This window comes from Bos grunniens, chromosome X, assembly GCF_055505025.1.
Source record: "Bos grunniens cultivar Pamir isolate PY7600 chromosome X, Bosgru_T2T1.0, whole genome shotgun sequence".
Taxonomy (NCBI): domain Eukaryota; kingdom Metazoa; phylum Chordata; class Mammalia; order Artiodactyla; family Bovidae; genus Bos; species Bos grunniens.
In genome coordinates, this window is record NC_141194.1 from 80,705,006 (window position 1) to 80,728,768 (window position 23,763).

Sequence of the window (23,763 nt, forward strand, 5' to 3'; positions counted from 1 at the left end):
CAAGTCTGATGCTATAAAGAACAATATTGCATAGGAACCTGGAATGTTAGTTCCATGAATCAAGGCAAATTGGAAGTGGTCAAACAGGAGATGGCAAGAGTGAACATGGACATTTTAAGAATCAACAAACTAAACTAGACTGGAATGGGTGAATTTAACTCGGATGACCATTATATCTACTACTGTGGGAAAGAATCCTTTAGAAGAAATGGAGTAGCCATCATAGTCAATGAAAGGGTCCAAATGCAGTATTTGGATGCAATCTAAAAAATAATAGAATGATCTCTGTTCATTTCCAAGACAAACCATTCAATATCACAGTAATCCAAGTCTATGACCCAACCATTAATGCTGAAGAAGCTGAAGTTGAATGGTTCTATGAAGACTAACTAACACCCAAAAAAGATGTCTGTTTCATTATAGGGGACTGGAATTCCAAAGTTAGGAAGTCAAGAAGTACCTGAAGTAACAGGCAAATTTGTCATGGAGTGCAGAATGAGGCAGGGCAAAGGGTAACAGAGTTTTGCCAAGAGAACACACTGCTCATAGGAAACACCCTCTTCCAACAACACAAGACTCTACACATGGACATCATCAGATGTTCAATACTGAAATCAAATTGATTATATTCTTTGCAGCCAAAGATGGAGAAGCTCTATACAGTCAGCAAAAACAAGACTGGAAGCTGACTGTGGCTCACATCCTGAACTCCTTATCGACAAATTCAGGTGAAATTCCTTGTTTTGGGGTGAAATGTTCTAAAGATATCAATTAGGTCTAATAGGCCCATTGTATCATTTAAAGTTTGTGTTTCCTTGCTAATTATCTGTTTAGTTGATCTATCCATAGGTGTGAGTGGGGTATTAAAATCTCCCGCTATTATTCTGTTACTGTTAATTTCCCCTTTCATACTTGTTAGCATTTCCTTACATATTGCAGTGTTCCTATGTTGGGTGCATATATATTTAGGATTGTTATGTATTCTTCTTGGATTGATCCCTTGATCACTATGTAGTGTCCTTCCTTGTTTCTTTCCACAGCCTTTATTTCAAAGTCTATTTTATCTGATATGAGTATTGCTACTCCTGGTTTCTTTTGGAGTGAAATATCTTTTTCCAGCCCTTTACTTTCAGTCTGTATGTGTCCCTTGTTTTGAGTTGGGTCACTTGTAGACAGAATATATAAGGATCTTGGTTTTTGTATCCATTCAGCCAGTCTTTGTCTTTTCGTTGGGGCATTCAACCTATTTACATTTAAGGTAATTATTGATAAGTATGATCCCGTTGCCATTTACTTTGTTGTTTTGGGTTTGAGTTTATGCACCTTTTCTGTGTTTCGTGTCTGGAGAAGATCCTTTAACATTTGTTGAAGAGCTGGTTTGATGGTGCTGAATTCTCTCAGGTTTTGCTTGTCTGTAAATCTTTTGATTTCTCCTTCATATTTGAATGAGATCCTTGCTTGGTACAGTAATCTGGGTTGTAGGTTTTCCTCTTTCATCACTTTAAGTATGTCCTGCCATTCCCTTCTGGCCTGAAGAGTTTCTATGGAAAGATCAGCAGTTATCCTTATGGGAATCCCCTTGTGTGTTGTTGTTTTTCCCTTGCTACTTTTAATATTTGTTCTTTGTGTTTGATCTTTGTTAATTTGATTAAAATGTGTCTTGGGTGTTTCACCTTGGGTTTACCCTGTTTGGGACTCTCTGGGTTTCTTGGACTTGAGTGAGTATTTCCTTCCCCATTTTAGGGAAGTTTTCAACTATTATCTCCTCAAGTATTTTCTCATGGCCTTTCTTTTTGTCTTCTTCTTCTGGGACTCCTATGATTCGAATGTTGGGCTGTTTCACATTGTCCCAGAGGTCTCTGAGGTTGTCCTCATCTCTTTTAATTCTTTTTTCTTTTTTCCTCTCTGCTTCATTTATTTCCACCATTCTATCTTCCACCTCATTTATCCTATATTCTGCTTCAGTTATTCTACTATTGCTTCCCTCCAGAGTGCTTTGATCTCATTTATTGTATTATTCATTATATACTGACTCTTTTTTATTTCTTTTAGGTCCTTGTCAAACATTTCTTGCATCTTCTCAATCCTTGTCTCCAGGCTATTTATCTGTAAGTCCATTTTGTTTTCAAGATTTTGGATCATTTTTACTATCGTTATTCTGAATTCTTTTTCAGGTAGACTCCCTATCCTCTCCTCTTTTGTTTGGTTTGGTGGGCATTTATCCTGTTCCTTTACCTGCTGAGTATTTCTCTGCCTTTTCATCTTGTTTAGATTGCTGTGAATGGAGTGGCCTTTCCGTATTCTAGCAGTTTGGCGGTTCCTCTTTATTGTGGAGGTTCCTCCCTGTGGGTGGGGTTGGATGAGTGGCTTATCAAGGTTTCCTGGTTAGGGAAGCTTGTGTTGGCATTCTGGTGGGTGGAGCTGGATCCCTTCTCTCTGGAGTGCAACAAAGTGTCCAGTAGTGAGTTTTGAGATGACTATGGGTTTGGTGTGACTTTGGACAGCCTGTATATTAAAGCTCAGGGCTATGTTCCTGTGTTTCTGGACAATTTGAATGGTATGTCTTGCTCTGGAACTTATTGGCTCTTGGCTGGACCTTGGTTTCAGTGTAGGTATGGAGGCTTGTGGATGAGCTCTTACAGATTAACCTTCCCTGGAGTCAGGAGTTCTCTGGCATTCTCAGGTTTAAGCCTCATGCCTCTAGTTTTCAGTCTTATTCTTACAGTAGCCTCAAGACTTCTCCATCCATACAGCACCAATGAAAAAAATTTAGGTTAATGGAGAAAAGATTCTCCACAGTGAGAGACCCCCAGAAAGGTTCACTGAATTACATGGAGAAGAGAAGAGGGTGAATCTAAAGGGGAGAGAGCAATCTAGCCAGTAATCAAATCCCTGAGTGTTCTCCACAGCCTGGAACACCCAGAGAGGTTCATGGAGTTACATAGAGAATAGAAGAGGGAGGAAGGAGATAGAGGTGACCAGGAGGACAAGATGGGGGGGGGGGGTCAAAAGCAGAGAGACTGATCTAGCCAGCAATCAGTTCCTTAAGTGTTCTCCACAGCCCAGTATACCCAAAGAGATTCACAGAGTTGGGTAGAGAATAGAAGGGGGAAGGAGGAGATAGAGATGACCTAGGGGAGAAAAACGAGAGTCAAACAGGGGAAAGGGCAATCAAGCCAGTAATCACACTCCTAAGTAAAAATGGGTACTGAAGATTGGATTATTAAAGGTACAAAATTGAGAACAAATACCAAAAAGCAAAGATTAAAAATCTAGAGTAGAGGTTAGACTCTCAAAAATACAATATTAAAAAAAATCAGAAAAATTATAAAAAATACATATGAAATTTGCTTTAAAAATAGGGTCGTTTTTGGCAAGGTAATAGTAGGTTATAAAAATGAAAATTAAAAGAGTAATAAAGGACTTAAAATTTAAAAAACATTAAAAAAATTTTTTTAATGATAATAGTAAAAATATATCTAGGAATTTATCTGGAGCTGTTGCAGGCAGTGTGGAGTCAGTCCAGTTTCAGATAGTTCCTTGTTCCAGCTTATACTTCTCAAGGTGCATAGGCCCCTTCCAATGTAGCTGGTGCTAACTACAGGGTTTTAATCTGTTGCATCTGTTACTTCCAAAGTGGTTTCCTCTGTTTATTTTGTCTTTTTCTGTTTACAAGTCTCTTTAGTGTCTCATTTCCACCCTGAAACAAGGGGGCAAAGGTGGTCATTTACTTAGGCTCACTTGTCAGTCGTGCTGTGGGGAGGGAGGAACACTGCAAACAAATATCACTGGCGAGTGTGGGGAGTGCTCGTAGTGTCTCGGCCGCACTGGGTTTGCCCCCGCTCACAGTATGTGTGCTTTCCCAGTCTACACTGCTCAGGCTCCAGGTTGCTCTGCAAACGAACTGTCTAAAGCGGGCCCTGAGTTGCGCGCACTTCCCAGGTCGAAGCCACTCAGGTTCAGGTTCTCGGGTACTCCACAAAGGCACAGACTCAGTTGGGCCTGTGTTGTGTGCCCTTCCCAGGTCCGAGCAGCTCAGGTGACCAGGTACTTGGTGAGCACACTCTCCTCAGGTGGAGCAGTGCATCTTATCACCTCCCTGGTCCCAGCCACTTGATTTCTTGGGTGTGGAGCAGGAGCGCTGTCTCAGGTGTGCCATGTGTCTCCTCTGGGGAGCTGATCTCTGGCTGCGACCCTCCTGTTGGATGTCAACCATCTAGGATCCCAGGAAGACTTGGTTAGCAGCTGGGAGCCTGCTCACAGTTTGGTAGAGGATGCCGTCTCTGGGACTGAGATTACCCCTTTCGGGGCTCTGGCTGTCGCTCACCTGCCTCTCTGCTTCTGGTGGGGGATGGGTCGGTTCACAGCCGGCTAGCTCTCCTCTGGTATTCTCTCATTCTTTTGTTCTGTGAGTGGGCTGGCAGTGATTTAGATTAGAGCTTTTCACGGGAAAGTGTTCTCTCTCTTTTTTTTTTCTCTCTCTGGCTATCCCACAGTTTGGGTTTCTATCTCATGTTAGCTCCCTCAGATTGTCCTCAGGGCATTCAGGCATGGTCCCTACCCTAAGCAATGCAGCCCACACCTCCCTGTTCAGCCCCCGCTTACTGGTGGCGGATGCAAGTGTCTGGGATACTTCTCTGCTGGGAGTTGCCATTAGGCACGTAATCCGTGAGTTTTATTTATTTTTTCTCCAGGTTATGTTGCCCTCTGAGATTCCAAGACTCCTGACAGACCTGCCGGTAAGAGGGTTTCTCGGTGTTTGGAAACTTCTCCTCTTTTATGACTTCCTCCCTGGGATGGATCTCTGTCCCTAACTCTTTTGTCTTTCTTCTTATCTTTTATATTTTGTCCTACCTCCTTTTGAAGAAAATGGGCTGCTTTTCTGGATGCCTGGTGTCGTCTGCCAGCATTCAGATGTTGTTTTGTGGAATTTGCTCAGCATTCAAATGATCTTTCAATGAATTTGTGGGGAAGAAAGTGGTATCCTCATCCTATTCCTCCGCCATTTTAGGACCACCCCCTATAATGGCATTTCTATCAAAGATTCATCTCCTTTTATGTTATTCCATTATAATAGAATCTGTGTTTGTTATCTCTCCTAATATAGATGTATAATTCTCTTTCATATATCAGATGTTTGTTAAGCACCTACTATGTGTCAGAGCTTTGCAGGCACTGGACATACTGCAGTTAAAAAAAAATATCCTTGTCCTCATGAATTTTTATTTTATTCCCAAGTTAGGTAGAGATATACAATAAGCAAAGAAGCCAAATATATAATCACTAAGAGCTATGGAGAAAAAACAGAGAGTGAAAGAACTCAATTAACTAAATATAGATGGAATCAGAATGAACACTACTTGTTCTATGTTTTTCAGTTTTATCATTAATATAGGAAATCTGAGATTGTGTGGAATTGATATTGAGAAGGTCATGCCCAGAATTACATCTTGTTATTAATCAATGCATTGTTTAAAGTAGACATGCTGAGTTTTTTGCCACATCCTCAAAATATACATAGTGTATACATACACTATTCTTTTTTAAAATTGAAGTATAGCTGATTTACAGTGTTCTTTGTTTTTATTTTTTCAACTTTTTATATTCAATTTTAACCACAGTATTAATGGCAGAATTGTTTTGCCCTGATGGATATCTCTTTGCAGAATCTTAGTAAGTTTGAGATTAGAAACAAAAACTTCACTGAGATGTATGTGGTCTTACTTCTTTTGCACATTTCTTACTGGATGTTTTAAATTATAGAAAAATAGCACAGTGGTTTTTTAAAAAATGACAACATATCTTATTCATGATTAACTCTGTAACTGCACCAAAGAAGCCCATTTTCCCACTGTTAGTTTTGCATGCCAAAAATCTCATATAATTAATCATTTCTGTGGAATGTATCCTTACAATTTGTAACTGAATGGAACCTATGAATTTGGTAATTTTCTAGTAGAAAATCACAGACTCCAACCCAGATCTACTCAATTAGCAGTCTGCACTTTAACAACATCTCCAAGTGATTCATTTGCAAATTCAGTCTGGAAAACACTAATACATTGCAATATTCTAGAAAGGAAAAGAATAAAATATTATAATGGACAGATTAAGATTAGGCCATGGGCAGAATAACTGCAGCTTTGACTATCGTTGGCTTTGATCATCTGTCTCGAAAAGGAGAAAAAAAAGAGCTAAACTGAGATGTAAACAAGAATATCACCCCCTACTATCACTTGTAATCAATGATAGGATGCACCAACATTTCCTTAAGTAGACCTATACTTGTTAAACATTTGAACATCCATGGTAAGACTTCCCTGGTGGTCTAGAACCTGTGCTGCTGCAGGGGGTGTGAGTTTGATCCCTGGTCAGGGAACTAAAAAACCGCATGCCACAGTTCAGTTCAGTTCAGTTCAGTTGTTCAGTCATGTCTGACTCTTTACAACTCCATGGACTGTATCATGCCAGACTTCCCTGTCCATCACCAACTCCCAGAGCTCACTCAAACTCGTACCCATCAAGTTGGTGATGACATCCAGCCATTTCATCCTCTGTCATCCCCTTCTCCTCTTGCCTTCAATCTTTCCCAGCATCAGGGTCTTTTCCAATGAGTCCATTTTTCGCATCTTGCGGCCAAACTATTAGAGCTTCAGCTTCAGCATCAGTCCTTCCAATCAATATTCAGGACTGATTTCCTTTAGGACTAACTAGTTTGATCTCCGTGTAGTCCAAGGGTCTCTCAAGAGTCTTCTCCAACACCACAGTTCAAAAGCATCAATTCTTCGGTGCTCAGCTTTCTTCATAGACCAATTCTCAAATCCACACATTTCTAAAAAATATATATAGATTTGACTAGATGGACCTTTGTTGGTAAAGTAATGTCTCTGTTTTTCAACATGCTGTCTAGGTTGGTCATAACTTTTCTTACAAGGAGCAGGCATCTTTATATTTCCTGGCTTCAGTCACCATCTGCAGTGATTTTGGAGCCCCAGAAATAAAGTTCCTCACTGTTTCCATTGTTTCTCCATCTACTTGGCATGAAGTGATGGGACCAGATGCTATGATCTTAGTTTTCTGAATGTTGAGTTTTAAGCCAACTTTTTCACTCTCCTCTTTCACTTTCATTAAGAGGCTCTTTAGTTCTTGGATTTCTGCCATAAGGTTGGTATCATCTGTGTATCTGAGTTTATTGATATTTCTCCCAGCAGTCTTGATCCAGCTTCATCCAGCCTGGCATTTCACATGATGTACTCTGCACATAAGTTAAATAAGCAGGGTGACAATATACAGCACTGACATACTCCTTTCCCGATTTGGAACCAATCGTTTGTTCCATGTCCAGTTCTAACTGTTGCTTCTTGACCTGCATACAGATTTCTCAGGAGGCAGGTCAGGTAGTCTGGTATTCCCATCTCTTGAAGAATTTTCCACAGTTTGTTCTGATCCACACAGTCAAAGGCTTTGGCATAGTCAATAAAGCAGAAATAATGTTTTTCTGAATCTCTCTTGCTTTTTTGATGACCAAACGGATGTTGGCAATTTGATCTCTAGTTCCTCTGCCTTTTCTAAAACCAGCTTGAACATCAGGAAATTCACAGTTCACGTGCTATTGAAGACTGGCTTGGACAATTTTGAGCATTACTTTGCTAGTGTGTGAGATAAGTGCAATTGAGTGGTATTTTGAGCATTCGGGATTGGAATGAAAACTGACCTGTTCCAGTCCTGTGGCCATTGCTTTGTTTTTCAAATTTTCTGGCATATTGAGTGCAGCACTTTCACAACATCATCTCTTAGGATTTGAAATAGCTCAACTGGAATTCCATCACCTCCACTAGCACTGTTCGTAGAGATGCTTCCTAAGGCCTACCTGACTTTGCCTTCCAGGATGTCTGGCTCTTGGTGAGTGATCACACCATCGTGATTATCTGAGTCATGAAGACCTTTTTTGTATAGTTCTTTTGTGTATTCTTGCCACCTCTTCTTAATATCTTCTGCTTCTGTTAGGTCCATACCATTTCTGTCCTTTATTGAGCCCATCTTTGCATGAAATGTTCCCTTGGTATCTCTAATTTTCTTGAAAAGATATCTAGTCTTCCTCTTTCTATTGTTTTCCTCTATTTTTTGCACTGATCACTGAGCAAGGTTTCCTTATCTCTCCTTGCTGTTCTTTGGAGCTGTGTATTCAAATGGGTGTATCTTTCCTTTTCTCCTTTGCCTTTCGCTTCTCTTCTTTTCACAGCTATTCATAAGGCCTCCTCAGACAACCATCTTGCCATTTTGCATTTCTTTTTCCTGAAGATGGTCTTGATCCCTGACTCCTGTACAATGTCACAAACCTCCATCCATAGTTCTTGAGTTACTCTTTCTTTCAGATCTAATCCCTTGAATCTATTTCTCACTTGCACTGTATTATCATAAGGGATTTGATTTAGGCCAGACCTGAATGGTACAGATGGTGATTGCAGCCATGAAATTAAAAGACACTTATTCTTTGGAAGGAAAGTTATGACCAACCTAGATAGCATATTCAAAAGCAGAGACATTACTTAGCAAACAAAGGTCCGTCTAGTGAAGGCTATGGTTTTTCCAGTGATCATGTATGGTATGGATGTGAGAGTTGAACTGTGAAGAAAGCTGAGTGCTGAAGAATTGATGCTTTTGAACTGGTGGTGTTGCAGAAGACTCTTGAGAGTCCCTTGGACTGCAAGGAGATCCAACCAGTCCATCCTAAAGGAGATCAGTCTTGGGTGTTCACTGGAAGGACTGATGCTAAAGCTGAAACTCCAATACTTTGGCCACCTCATGTGAAGAGTTGACTCATTGGAAAAGACCCTGATGCTGGGAGGGATTGCAGGCAGGAGGAGAAGCGGACGACAGATGATGAGATGGCTGGATGGCATCACCAACTCGATGGACATGAGTTTGAGTAAACTCCGGGAGTTGGTGATGGACAGGGAGGCCAGGCGTGCTGTGATTCATGGGGTCGCAAAGAGTCAGACACGACTGAGCGACTGAACTGAACTGAATGGTCTAGTGGTTTTCCCTACTTTCTTCAATTTAAGTCTGAATTTGGCAATAATAAGTTCAGGATCTGAGCCCCAGTCAGCTCCTGGTCTTGTTTTTGCTGATTGTATAGAGCTTTACCATCCTTGGCTGCAAAGAATATAATCAACCTTATGTTGGTATTGACCATCTGGTGATGTCCATTGGTAGAGTCTTCACTTGTATTGTTGGAAGAGGGTGTTTACTATGACCAGTACATTCTCTTGGCAGAAGCCTTTGCCCTGTTTCATTCTGTTCTCCAAGGCCAAATTTGCCAATTACTCCAGGTATTTCTTAACTTCCTTCTTTTGCATTCCAGTCCCCTAAAATGAAAAGGACATATGGTTGGGTATTAGTTCCAGAAGGTCTTGTAGGTCTTCATAGAACTTTTAAACTTCACTTTCTTCAGCATTAATGGTCAGGGCATAGACTTGGATTACTGTGATATTGACTTTTTTTTGTCTTGGAAATGAACAGAGATCATTCTATCATTTTTGAGATTGCATCCAAGTACTGCATTTCAGACTCTCTTGTTGACTATGATGGCCACTCCATTTCTTTGTAGTAATTGCTGCCCACAGTAGTGGATATAATGGTCATCTGAATTAAATTCACCCATTCCAGTCTAGTTTAGTTTGTTGATTCCTAAAATGTCCATGTTCATTCTTGCCATCTCCTGTTTGACCACTTCCAATTTGCCTTGATTCATGGAACTAACATTTCAGGTTCCTATGCAATATTGCTCTTTACCGCATTGGACCTTGCTTCCATCACCAGTCACATCCACAACTGAGTGTTGTTTTTGCTTTGGCTCTGTCTCTTCATTCTTTCTGGGGTTATTTCTCCACTGATCTCCAGTAGCATACTGGGCACCTACTGACATGGGAAGTTCATCTTTCAGTGTCCTGTCTTTTTGCCTTTTCATATCGTTAATGGGGTTCTCAAGGCAAGAATATTGAAGTGGTTTGCCATTCCCTTCTCCAGTGGACCATGTTTTGTCAAATCTCTCCACCATGACCCGTCTGTCTAAGGTGGCCCTATACGGCATGGCTCATAGTTTCACTGAATTGGACTAGGCTGTGGTCCATGTGATCAGATTGGTTAGTTTTCTGTGCTTGTGGTTTTCAGTCTGTCTGTCCTCTGCTGGAGAAGGATAAGATGCTTATGGAAGCTTCCTGATGGGAGAGACTGACTTAGAGGGAAACTAGGTCTTGTTCTTATGGGTGGGGCCATGCTCAGTAAAATTTTAATCCAATTTTCTGTTGTTGGGTGGGGCTGTGTTCCCTTCCTGTTATTTACCTGAGGCCAAACTATGGTCATAGTAATGAAGATAATGGTGGCCTCTTTCAAAATGTCCCAGGCCTGAACTGCTACAATCAGGGCCCCCAATCCTGCAGCAGGCCACCACTGACCCATGCTTCCACTGGAGACTCATGGACACTCACAGGCAAGTCTGGATCAGTCTTTGTGGGGTCACTGCTCCTTTCTCCTGGGTCCTGTTGTGCACAAGGTTCTGTGTGTGCCCTCCAGGAGTCTATTTCCCCAGTCCTGTGTAATTTCTGGCAGGTCTATGGTGGGATTAATGGCAGCCTCCACCACATGATGTAGCCAAATAATAATTACAAAATTAAAAATTGTGAATGAGGAGCAGGCTACAAAATAGAAAAAAAAAAAAAAACATTGTATTGATGAACCCATTAATTGACATAATATATTTGACACATTTCTCAAGTCAGCAGTTTCTAAAGTTGTTCTTACTGTATTGAGGGATATGGGGGAAGAAGAAGAAATGGCGAGGGGAGGGGGGAAGGCTAGACAGGGAAATGGTAGGCAACCTCATCCTTGGAGGCTGAGTGGGTCTTCAGGAGTTAATTTAACAATTTAAAATACTGGAGTGGGTGGCCATTTCCTTCTCCAAGAGATCTTCCCAACCCAGAGATCAAACTCACATCTCCTGCATTGCTGGCAAAGATGAGGAACAACAGGGACTCTCATTTGTTGTTAGTGGGAATGCAAAATGGTAGTCACTCTGGAAGCAATTTCTTACCTAGGTAAACATTGTCATACCATACGATCTAGCAATTATGCTCCTAGATAGTCAACCAAATGATTTGAAAGCTAATGGCTACACAAAAACATGCACATGAATTTTATAACAGCTTCATACATTCTCTCTCTCTCTCTCTCTCTCACACACACATATTGGAAGCAACCAGTGTCTTTTATTAGATGAATTGATAAACTACGGTACATCACCATGATAGAATACTATTCAAGAATAAAAAGAAATGTGCTCTCAAATCACAAAAAGAAATGGATGAAACCTGAATGAATGTTACTAAGTAAAATAAGCTAGTCTGGAAAAGATTATACACTGCATGATGTCAATTATAGGACATTCTAGAAAAGACATTCACTGTAGAGTGAATAAAAAGTATCAGAAGCTTTTATCTTCTGCTTCAGAATAGTTTTATTACTTTGGATACAGTACGTCAACACTCAATTATGCCTCTTCTGCTTTGACACACAAATCCACTCAATCAGGGTCTTCCTTGCCCCATACCTCATATATTGTAATGTCTATTGTGTGCTGCCGAGGTCCAGCCCTGGCTGATCCAGGGTATTCGAAGGGGAGACGGCATCGGCAACTATTTAAATATTAATTAGAGATATAAAGAGTAATAGAATGAGGATAGCTCAGTAGGAAAATTCAGTGGAGAAAAGAGGCTGAGTAGCTTGGTTTACGCGGAAAATCAATATAACCTGTGACACCAGGTTAGCTCTGACCACCGAGGCCTCAGGCTCCCTCTCGAAAAGTGGAAGGTGCCCCACCTTAGATAGCTTCTTGAGTGGGTCTTAGAAGCCCAGGCAAATAAATGGTCGCGGAGGACCTCCGTGCTCCAGATGGAGACTCAGCTGGAAATTGAGGAGAAGAATGACATGGGGAGACCAAGCTTTGGTGAGCAAGGCCCGTAGCTTTATTTTCAACAGGGGCTTTTATACCCTAAGTTACACATAGAGGATAAAAGGGGATGCAAAGTCAGCAGTCTTTGATCCTTATCAAAAACCAGGGTTTCTTTCCTGCAAATTTATCGTATACAAATGGTTTAGGTGATTTACATCATCTTCTGGCCAGAAGGCCTATTAACATTTTATGACTCTTGACAAAGGTTTGTCAACCGTAAGACTTATTTTCTCTAAGAGTAATTATTTTAAGGTTTGGTGCCATCTTCCGAAGGTGTTAGATAAAGTTGCATTCCTATAGGGCAGAGGTGCACTGGGTTTACAACAAAGCAAAGAATTTATTACCTTAAGGGTCTAAAGTTGCTAGCACCAAGGCCACTACTTATTTTTTCTACATACCAACTATATTAATTAATACACATTCAAGGATACAATACAGGGGATGTGGAAACTTGGCAGCAAGCATTGGCTCATCAATGAAATCTTTTACTAGTTTTATTCTGACAGTTTCTAACTCTCTGAGAGGCTCTAAGCTATTTGAATATCTTAAGCTTCCCGTGCCTCTCGAGGCTGGGAGACTGTAAACAATCGTATGCATAGCTGTAGGAGTCCGGGTAAACTTGTCAGGCGAGTTAGAGAGCTATCTGAGGGGTTTGGATTTAAACACTCCTAATGCCCAGGAACTTTATTAATTGGAGCTGTAAGTTAACTCTTTGTCACAGAGAGTGAGATGGTGGTGGGGGGCAGCCCCCAGTAGTCAGAGGTGAGAGCACAAAGCAATAAAGTAGGCAGACTCTGGTTTTTTGGGGGTAGATGTTCAAGAATATCCAGGGGGACTTCTGAGGCTTGATCCCGCCTTTGCGTATGCCGAGCCTCCTTCCTCATGACCTTTGTCACAAGTGGAGTGCCTCTCGCCGACTCCCGGCAGTGTGCATCTGCAGGGATCTCAAGATTGGGACAGTTGCAGTTACCACTGGTTACCGCGGCGAGTTTCAGATTCTGCACCCTGGACACAAAGTTCACAAGGTCCCTTTTAAGCCGGGTTAAGGCACCGAACATACAGTCTTTGTTGGGGGAAACCTTTTTTTTGTCACTGTCTCCTGGAAACTTCAGTATCACGAATAGCAGGAGGAGGAGAAAAAGCCAGTACAACTTGCCCCTAAGCCAGCCTTGGGCATGCTCTAGTTGATTCTGGCGAATTGAAAAGTGCCTTGCACTGGGCACCTTCCCCATGAGATCTACGGCTTCATCTCTCAGAGCATAAAACACATAGGCACACAAAAAGGAGACACACATAGGCACACAAAAAGGAGACAAAAATAGGCCAGAAAAAGAACCATATTACAGACTGCATCGTGAGCTGAGATGAAGTGGCTCATGGTGTGCTGGTCTGCCCTCACACGTGGAGATTGAGGACCAGGCAGGGCTAGGTCTTTGGTGATGTCACAGAGGGCCCTGCCCTGGCCAGAACCCATGTGCCATTGTGATGACTTCAGAGCAGAGGATGAGGCCTGTCAGGTTCAACTTGGAGTAGGGCTTAAAGGGAAATTGCAACATTTCCAGTGGTTGATGGAAAAAGTCACATTTAAGTAAATTGTTTTTCAGTGGCTCAGTCATGTCCAACTCTCTGTGACCTGATGGACAGCAGCACGGTAGGCTTCCCTGTCCTTCACCATCTCCCGGAGCTTGCTCATATTCATGTCCATAGAGTCAGTGATGCCATCCAACCATCTCATTCTCTGTTGTTCCCTTCTCCTCCTGCACTCAATCTTTCCCAGCATCAGGATATTTTCCAGTGAGTCAGTTCTTTGCATCAGGTGACAAAACTACTGGAGCTTCAGCATCAGTCCTTCCAATGAATATTCAGGACTGATTTCCTTTAGGATGGACTGGTTGGATCTCCTTGCTCTCCAAGGGACTCACAAGAGTTTTCTCCAACACCTCAGTTCAAAAGTATCAATTCTTCAGCGTTCAGCTTTCTTTATGGTCCAACTCTCACATCCATACATGACTACTGGAAAAACCGTAGTTTTGACTATATGGGACCTTTGTTGGCAAAGCACTTTTTCTGCTTTTTAATACACTGTCTAGTTTTGTCATAGCTTTTCTTCCAAGAAGCAAGTGTCTTTTAATTTCACGACTACAGTCACCATCAGCAGTGATTTTGGAGCCCATGAAAAAAAAATCTGTCATTGCTTCTACATTTGAATAAATATCTGGTGACAAAACAATTCTCATATATGCTCCTGGAAAATTGGCTTGGATTTGGAATGTTTACTGGTTCTCTAGCATCTTTATATTTTATATCACTAAAGTGCAAAATTATTAATATTCTTATGTTTCATATTTAGATCATAGCAAAAGACTCGATGAAAGTGAAAGAGGAGAGTGAAAAAGTTGGCTTAAAGCTCAACATTCAGAAAACAAAGATTATGGCATCTGGTCCCATTACTTCATGGGAAATAGATGAGGAAACAGTGGAAACAGTGTCAGACTTTATTTTTTTGGGCTCCAAAATCACTGAAGATGGTGATTTCAGCCATGACATTAAAAGACACTTACTCCTTGGAAGGAAAGTTATGACCAACCTAGATAGCATATTCAAAAGCAGAGACATTACTTTTCTAACAAAGGTCCATCTAGTCAAGGCTATGGTTTTTCCAGTGGTCATGTATGGATGTGAGAGTTGGACTGTGAAGAAAGCTGAGTGTTGAAGAACTGATGCTTTTGAACTGTGGTGTTGGAGAAGACTCTTGAGAGTCCCTTGGACTGCAAGGAGATCCCACCAGTCCATTCTAAAGAAGATCAGCCCTGGGTGTTCTTTGGAAGGAATGATGCTAAAGCTGAAACTCCAGTAGTTTGGCCACCTCATGCGAAGTGTTGACTCATTGGAAAAGACTCTGATGCTTGGAGGGATTGGGGGCAGGAGCAGAAGGGGACAACAGAGGATGAGATGGCTGGATGGCATCACCGACCCTATGAATGTGAGTTTGGGTGAACTCTGGGAGTTGGTGATGGACAGGGAGGCCTGGCATGCTGCGATTCATGGGGTCGCAAAGAGATGGACACGACTGAGCAACTGAACTGAACTAAACAGGATATGAGCCTAATGAAAAAAATACAATTATATCTCTACTTTGCCAGAACATATTCTCATCTCCAAGAGGAAATTACCCTCCAAATCATTTTGTGTGTAGCAAGTTTGCACTCATTATTTACATTCTTCATTTAGCAGAAGGCTTGCCTGATATCTTTGGGCCACTCAGGAATCACAAGAATACATTCAAGTCTGTCAGTGAAAACTACTGAGGAAAATAGTATTTACCAGTTTCCCACAAATAAGAAACTGAACTGACAGCTTACTAGTCAATATCATTTAAAACAATACATTGTGAAGGAGATTTCATATTACATTGTTTCTTCCTGGAGTGTAGAAAATGGATTTTTACTGCAAAGCCACATAAAGACTCTCTGAAAGCTGAGAAAGTGGAATTGCCACTTTAATCTATGCTTAAGCAAATGATGACAGTTTTAGTCTGGCTTGAATGCCTAGGATTCACTTTTTCCCCTATGTTCCTAGCATCAAGGGTTATGAGGCAAACCTTTGATTTTACAGTGGTGCTCTTTTATGTGCTCCTATCAAGAAATTAATAGTCCAGTTCCTGCCATCAAAACCATTATATCCCTCTTTGCCTGTATAAAAATTATTGAACCTAACATATCAAGCCCAAGTATTAGTGAGTCTTCCCATTAAGCGAGACTTTTCTGTGCCTTATTAAAGTACTTACCACCAATTATCTTTCTATACAAGCAGTTAATTATGTCTATTATATCTAAATATATAAACCAGGAATAGAGAAAACAGAGAATTTGGTTGTTTTCTGATCATAATCCTTTAGAATCCCTTGAGAGCAGGGAATGTTTAATATTCACTTAGCATCTCAGTGCTTAGAACAGTACTTGATAAGTGAGTATTCAAGAAATTCATATCCAATAACTGAATATATTGGGTTGATCAGAAGTTCATTCAGATTTTTCCATAAGATGCTATGTAAAAACCTGAATGAACTTTTTGGCCAACCCATAAAAATGAAGTGAAGCACTTCCACTTTAAGACTGTTCATCATAAGTGGTTTCACTGATTTTCTTTCAATTTTCATATGTGTGTATGAATGTATGTGTGATTTTACAGAAAAAAAATGTAGTTTCAAACAGCAATTATTACAATTCTTCTGTTTAAGGCCAATGGTATGAAAATAGAACTAATCTTTTCTGTGAGTCTTATGTCTTTATCTCTGGGAAAGCAATAGTCATTTCTCCTGAAATCAAGGACGCAGTGTGAGGATCATTTCCCACTCATTTCCACACATCCAAAACATAAAGTCTACTGCCACTGTTTTATAATTTCCAAGTTCTTTTCCCTGTCACTCTATCTATATACCCTGTTCATGCTCTGGTTACCAAATTACTTTGTTACAAGCTTCATTCTGACTTTATTTGCTCTTGTGTCTGTGTGACAGCATAATGAAATGGCCAGCACTAAATCAGCTTTTTTTTTTTAACCTCATCATACCTCTCCTCGTGTTTTTATGATGGTTTCCTATTATGCTGTAGGTTATTGAAATATTTACTTTCTACAGTCACCTTAAGCAAAATACACTACAGGGCAGGATAGGATGTATGTGCACATATGTGTGTGTGTAGATAAAAAAGAATGTGGTCCTCAACCTTTAGAAAATTATCATCTATAGGGAAAAGTATATACACACACACATACACATATGCTTAAAGGCATATTTGCAAACCAGTTGTCTAAAACTCCCTTATATGCTCATAAAAATTGAATCCAAATATGTTTAGATACAGATACATGGATGTAGATAACATAAATGTGTGTGTAAATATAAATGTATGTATGTATAAGTGTATGAATCTAATGGAAAACAGTGTAATCTAAGTGAAATCCAAATGTGTGTATAGATAGTACACACACACACACACACACACACACACATATATATATATATATATATATATATATATATATGTAGTTCAGAGCTAATTAGAAATATTACTTTTTGATGATAAACTGACCTCATGTCATCTGTAAATGGTACTTCCCTCCTCTTATTCTGACACTCTTTTTTGATGCCAGTCTTAAATGCAAAAGAGTCTATAATATAATTAATTTTAGAGTTTGGATTGTTGAAGGATCAGAAATAAAAATGTGATCAGCATTAATTCATACTAGTTAGGGAATTTGTTTTGTAGAAGTAAGTTTGATTGAATTTTAATATTGTGACTTTGTGAAGCTCTTAGTCTAAGTTCTCACTTCTTCCCAATATGTAATTTCTTATAGTCACTTTTTTTATTTTATTATTTTAATTAGAGGAAAATTGCTTTACAATGTTGTCATGGTTTCTGTGATACAATATGCAAATCAGTCATAATTATACATACATCACCTCCCTCTTGAGCCTTACAGCCCTTTAAGCTGACATTTACCATGGGCAATTTTACTTTTATAGTTTTTTTCTAATTTTCTTGCTCCTTGGAAGAAAAGCTATGACCAACCTTGACAACATATTAAAAAGCAGAGACATTACTGTTCCAACAAAGGTCCATCTAGTCAAAGCTATGGTTTTTCCAGTAGTTGTGTATGGATGTGAGAGATGGATCATAAAGAAAGCTGAGCACCAAATAATTGATGCTTTTGAACTGTGGTGTTGGAGAAGACACTTGAGAGTCCCTTGGACTGCAAGGAAATCCAACCAATCCACCTTAAAGGAAATCAGTCCTGAATATTCACTGGAAGGACTGATGTTGAAATTGAAACCCCGATACTTTGGCCACCTGATGAAGAGAACGATTCATTTGAAAAGAGCCAGATGCTGGGAAAGACTGAAGGTAGGAGGAGAAGGGGACAACAGAGGATGAAATGGTTGGATGGCATCACCGGCTCAATGGACATGAGTTTAAGTAAGCTCTGGGAGTTGGTGATGGACAGGGAGGCCTGGCATGCTACAGTCCATGGGGTCGCAAAGAGTCAGACACGACTGAGCAACTGACCTGACTGAACTGAATCTTCTAATTTTCTTATATCAACCCTGGACTAATCTTCAACTGGCCAACTCACTTGCTATTTTCTTCATTTAAAGATTTTATGTTTTGCTTTATTTTCTTTAACAGAAAGAAGCACCAGAAATTGATTGTCTTCTCCAAAAAATTTTAAAAATTGAACAAAATAAACCAGCTATCTGGATTATGGTTTAACAATGTAGTAGACACAATAAAATCAAAATAATTTGTAAATCAAGTGAACACATTTACCAAATTTTATTAGTACAGATGAGAGGAAACATTCATTTTAACAAGGATAACACAGTAAGTTTAAATATTTATCTTGCCTACCAGGTAAACTGATATGAGGAGTGGTAGCATATATGAATAATAAAAAAAAGCTTGATTTGTAACCACAACACCTGAGGTAGAGTCTTGGTTCTACATGTCCTAGTTATGTGATTGGATAAAAATTGTTTATTTTATCTATCTGGGCTTCATTGTCTTCCTATAAAAAATGGGTCCATAATTATTTTATGCTCACAAAAATTTTCTGAGGAATAAGTGTGATCATAAATGAAAAACTGTTATAGTTGTTAAGAGGTAAGCATAAGCAATGAATTATTTTTCCTTGGAAAAATCCCTGTATGCAATGTTTGCCATTCATGGAGAAGAAGAAAAAAAAAATCTTTCTAAACGTTGTCTGGGCTCCTTGGTGCTCTTCTAATGAGGTATTTGATCAAAGGTAGCAATATGCTGCAGGAAAAGCAGCTGATAATATCTGAGTAATGTTCTGTCCCCTCTAGATACATCTTCCTCCATCAGTGGGCTTCAGGTCACAGCCTGTGTCTCAGAAGGCAGAATTAAGTAAGTGCTTTGCTTTATACCAGGCTTTAGTTGACAAAAAAGAAAAACAGCCTTCTAGATCATACTTGTTTTGGGGAGAGGAACATTTCTTCACAGTCACATTTTCTAAGCATAATTTACATTCTAAGCCAAGCTAATTGTGATATTTTGACAAGAAAAAAAAAAAATACTATGGGGCAACTGAAAGAGGATTTTCATGCTCAAGATTTAAAAACAGGATGGTAATACTGAAAACTTTAACATTTTATGTCACTATTCTAAATTCTTATAGCATATTGTGTCTACCAAATAATGTTACATTTTATTGCAAAGTTTGTATGATTCTCTAGTTGTTTTATAAATTTACAGTAGTCATGATTGTCAGAAAGGGGACTCAAGTGACCAGCTGTGCTAATTGGGTAAGACTTTTTCTGTTCTCAATCTCATCATATATAGAATGAGGGAGTTTATATAGAATAAGAGGTTGATACAAGTATTCTGTGGCACTGTCTTATTTGGCTAGCATAGTGTTACATATTTTAAAATATACACTCTGCAGGTCAACAACAAGACCTTAGCACTGGTTATTGTCTTATATCCTGCCATTTCATAAATTTATATTACCTATGTGATCCTTAGAGATATTATAATTTTGGATTTCTGCACTAGATCATATTTTAATTTCTTTTCAGTGCAAACATTCTATGAGAGTAGTAAAATAAAACACAATCTAGATCTTGAAAATTGCAGATAATTTAACAAGAAACTTCTGATATTGTCAATATGGTCATCAGATTTAATATGAAAAATATAAACTAAATTTTTTTTTAAAAATTGGATATAATTTTAAAACTTTACAGCAGAGTTTATAAGAAATAAGAATAAAAAGTCCTTTGCAAAGGAGAAGAAGGATAAAGAGAAGGAGGGAGAGAAAAAGAAAAAGAGGAGGAGAAAGGGGAAGAAGGAGGGAGAAAAGAATAGGCAGAGGAGAAGAACAGAAAGCTAAAGATGTAAGCAAATTAGTTAGCACTACTCAAGGTCTGTCCAGGAAAAGAGAACTGAGAGGAAAGTATTAGTTGCCTATTAGATAATAAATTTGAAGTTAGTTAGGTATAAAAACCATGTAGACGTATGATTCAGAGCCTTGGGGAAAAAGAGGGAGTTGGAACTGAGATCTCTGCATAAAGATAAGACCCACAAAGTCCATACTTTAAGTAAAATTGGAAACAATGTTAAAACCCATCAACTGGCAACAAGAGATAACAAGTGATTTTATTGGTCTGAATTGAGGAAAGTAAAAACTTTCCATTAGAATTTAGAACCTTTGTCCCATTCTTTATTTGAAGAGTGGGGTTAAATGGAAACAGGTAGTACTTATATGTTCTAGGCACCCAAGAAATTGACATAAATTTGATTCTGAGTCAGGGGTGATCTAACAGTACCTGATACAAGTAAATGCAAAAACACTCTGGAGGGATATTCTCATGACCAGAGTGACAAGGGATTCTCACGGGAAGAAATAAGCCTCATTTAACATGAGATAATTTTTTAAAATACAGAACATGCAATGAAATAATGCAATCATTACACATGCTTGACAATGCTTCTCCTGTTTTTTCTTTTTGGTGCCTGCTCAGAATTTGAGGCAACAAAAGAACAATCTGAGAGACCATATAAATACCTATTTATTAAACACATAAAAGAAAGGATTGAAAGCTTAAGAGAAAAAAATGTACATGTAAATAAAAAATAAGTTGTTTTGACCAAAATAAGAATCAAGTGAAAATACACTCTTTGGTATAAAATATTTCAAGGAATGGGTTAAAATATAAAATTAGACAAGAATGGTAGAATTATTGGATATAGAATGCATAGTTGGGAGACTTCTTGTTTCTGGTCAGTCATGGAAGAAGCTGGAAGTCACCACTGCATCCTACAAACAAAGAAAAAGGTGAACAAACTTAAAAATCAACAGCTCCTCTTATATCAGAGAAGTGAGGTTACAGGGCCAACTATTGTCCAGCAAAATGAAGAGAACAGGCAAATAAAGAGAACTGCAACTTACTGAAGCAGAAACTCATAAGCATAGACCACTATAGGAAGCAATACTGAGGTAGGGAAATCTGAACTATGATGAATTTCTGGAGGCTCAGTATGAAAAAGCCCAACAAATACAAACTCCAGGGGAACCAGCTATATACGACCCCAACACTTTTATGAATTTCACCTCCAGTGCTTCTGGCAGAAAGAGGGGGAAAGGAACTCCTTTGAAATATGGCACAGCATTCTGTTCTTCTCAACAAAGCCTGCCCTCAGGAGAAAATACTTAACCAGAGCCTAGCCTCTAGGGGTTTTATCAGAGAATCTAGCAAGGGAGTGGGAAATACCAAATTCTAGCCCACTCTACCCATTCTGTCCCACTCAAGGAGGGGCAATGATGGGAGCTGAGAAGTTCATATGAAGTTCACTGTCCACAGTACAGGTTCACTGAAAAGTGAGACCTACTTATACGATTATAAACTACTTCTCCATTCCCAAGCTTCCCTAATAGCTCAATAGGTAAAGAATCTGCCTGCAATGCAGTAGACCCAGGTTTGACTCCTGGGTTGGGAAGATATGCTGGAGAAGGGATCGGCTATGCACTCCAGTATTCTTGGGCTTCCCTAGCGCACAGCTGGTAAAGAATCCGCCTGCAATGCAGGAGACCTGGGTTTGATCCCTGGTTGGGAAGATCCTCTGGAGAAGGGAAAGGCTACCCACTCCAGTATTCCAGCCTGGAGAATTCCATGACCTATACAGTCCACGGGGTCACGAAGAGTCAGACACAACTGAGTGACTTTCACTTTCTCCATCCCCAACACCTTATCGCCACATTGTGAAAGTGAAAGTCACTCAGTTGTGTCCAACTCTTTGCGACCCCATGGACTATACAGTCCATGGAATTCTCCAGGCCCGAATACTGGAGTGGGTTGTCATTCTCTTCTCCATTGCTAAAGAGCTATTTATAGCAGTTCCTTTTACCCACTACATCCTGTCTGGTTATCAAGGGAAAAAAAAAAAAAAAAAGAAGACATACTAAAAAGCAAAAAACAAAACAAAACAAAACAAAAACCACACCAAAAACCAGAGTTTAAAGAGAGACCATACATCACAAGCAGACTTAGATATAGCAGGGATGTTGGAATTAGCAGACTGGGAATTTAAAACAGTTATGATTGAGGTGCTTACGGCTCTAAAAATAAACTATACAGTATGCAAGAACAGATGGGCAATGAAAGCAGAGAGATAGAAATTCTGAGAAAGAATAAAAAAAAATTCTAGAATTCTAAAACACTATCACTGTTTAAACACTGAGACAGTGAACAGTGAGAGACTTTATTTTTGGGGGCTCCAAAATCACTACAGATGATGACTACAGCCATGAAATTAAAAGATGCTTGCTCCTTACAAGAAAAGCTATGACCAATCTTGACAGCATATTAAAAAGCAGACACATTACTTTGCCAACAAAGGTCCATCTAGTTAAAGCTATGGTTTTTCCAGTAGTCATGTAGAGATGTGAGAGCTGGACTATAAAGAAAGCTGAGCACCAAATAATTGATGCTTTTGAACTGTGGTGTTGGAGAAGACTCTTGAGAGTCCCTTGGATTGCAAGGAGATCAAACCAGTCAATCTTAAAGGAAATCAGTCCTGAATATTCATTGGAAGGACTGATGCTGAAACTGAAACTCCAATACTTTGGCCACCTGATGGGTAATACTGACTCATTGGAAAAGACGCTGATTCTGGGAAAGATTGAAGGGAGGAGGAGAAGTGGACAACAGAGGATGAGAAGGTTGGATGGCATCACCGACTTGATGGACAAGAGTTTGAGCAAGCTCCTGGAATTGGTGATGGACAGGGAAGTCTGGTGTGCTGCAGTCAGAAAGATTTGGACACAACTGTGTATCTGAAATGAAATCAATAACAGAAATAAAGAATGCTTTTTATGGGCTTAGTAGATTGCACACAGCTGAGAAAAGAATCTCTGAGCTTGAGGATATCTGAGCAGAAACCAATAAAACTGGAAATTGAAGAGGCAAAAGCTTGGGAAAAAACCAACAAGAAGAGAATATCAAAGAACTGGGGGACACCTGCAAACTATGCAACATATGCATAATGAGAATACTAGGAGAAGAAAGAGAAAAAGGAACAGAACAAATATTAAATAATGAAAGAATTTCCCCAAATTACTGTTAGACACCAAATTACAGATCCAAGAAGCTCAGAGACTATCTAGATGCAGGATAAATTCAAAATACAACAACAACTTGACCTACACATATCATTTTAAAAATATAGAAATGCAAGAATATAATATGCAGTATAGTACAATAAAGATGTAAACTTTATTGGCATAGTTTAAGAGTTAAGAAAAGCATGATGAAAACAAAATCCAATATACCTCTTGTAGGAGATCTTGAAGAAGAGGGTGATTGAGGTAGAGGCAGTATTCAAAAAGATGACAGAAAGGTTTTCATAATGATGAAATACATGCATCCTGAGACTCAAGAAGCACAATTAGACTGCCAGAAAAAAAAATGTACTTAGATGCATCACAGTGGAATTGTAGAAGAGCAAAGGAAAACAACTGATTCTAAAGTCAGTTCAGTTCAGTTCAGTTCAGTTGCTCAGTTGTGTTGGACTCTTTGCAACCCCGTGAATCACAGCACGCCAGGCCTCCCTGTCCATCACCAACTCCCGGAGTTCACCCAGACTCACGTCCATCGAGTCCGTGATGCCATCCAGCCATCTCATCCTCTGTCATCCCCTTCTCCTCCTGCCCCAATCCCTTCCAGCATCATAGTC

The 23,763-nt window shown here is 39.5% G+C and overlaps 1 pseudogene; it reads right to left on the reverse strand.

Annotated features, from left to right (window-relative positions):
- Positions 1–23,454, reverse strand: part of LOC147340759 (uncharacterized) — a 162,174-nt pseudogene extending 138,720 nt beyond the window's left edge.
- Positions 23,455–23,763: the final 309 nt, after the last annotated feature.